This window comes from Monosiga brevicollis, genomic scaffold (genome assembly GCF_000002865.3).
Source record: "Monosiga brevicollis MX1 MONBRscaffold_24 genomic scaffold, whole genome shotgun sequence".
NCBI classification, from domain to species: Eukaryota; class Choanoflagellata; order Craspedida; family Salpingoecidae; genus Monosiga; species Monosiga brevicollis.
Genome location: NW_001865061.1, coordinates 327,613 through 328,512, shown reverse-complemented (window position 1 = coordinate 328,512; position 900 = coordinate 327,613).

Genomic DNA, 900 nt, shown 5'->3' with positions numbered 1-900 from the left:
AATGTTCACTCTTTCTCTTTCTCAATCATTACATGGTTGAACCAATATAAATTTTATTTGTCTGATTTGATACAAGTTTATATATTTTTGATTTTGAATAGTCAGGCATAGATAATATAAATATATGTTAGCGTCAAATCCGTGCTTCCACGCATTTGAACACTCCCACTGCTTTCGCACACACTCAGCATCGGTCGCTATGGGTCTTCCTATTGGTATTCCATAGCTACGACGACCTCACACATTGACACCTACTTTTGGACCCCCTGGGCTTGATCCTCCTCGTGGCAGTCACATGAGTAAACACCGCGTGTGACGCGGTCCCCACGATGCCTGGGCAGCTGCCCTGGGGCAATAAGCTTGTGGCTACTGTTGTTTCCCTTTGTTGTGACACCTGCGGGGGGGGGTCAGAGGAACCCCCCCTGCGGTCGGGCACGAGTTGCACTTTCCCTATCCTCGGGATTGAGCGACTCTACAGCTATTCTAACGGTGCACCTGGTCTGGTCACTGTGAATGCTTGCCGACCGCAGCTGGTTCAATTGACCTCAAGACACCACCAAAGCTTTCGCTCCGTTCCGACGGACGTCTCTCAAACCTCTCTCAAAACGCTTCCTCAAACCTACGCGCTTCCTCGCAACCCAAAGACGGCCTCCAGACGTGCTGGAGCCTGACATGGTAGCGATTGAAAACTTCGATCGACCGACCGCCCTTCTTCAATCTTTGCGCTGGATAGCATGTCCTCGCGCACCCGTTCGCGAACTGGGCCCCCTGGCCAAGGAACCCACGAGCTTAACTTGGAGTCGGACACGGAACCTGACACAGACCCTGTCGCGGAGCCTGTCGCGGAACCTGTCATGGAGCCAATGACCACAATGGCTCTGCTCGCCTCGCACGTGATCC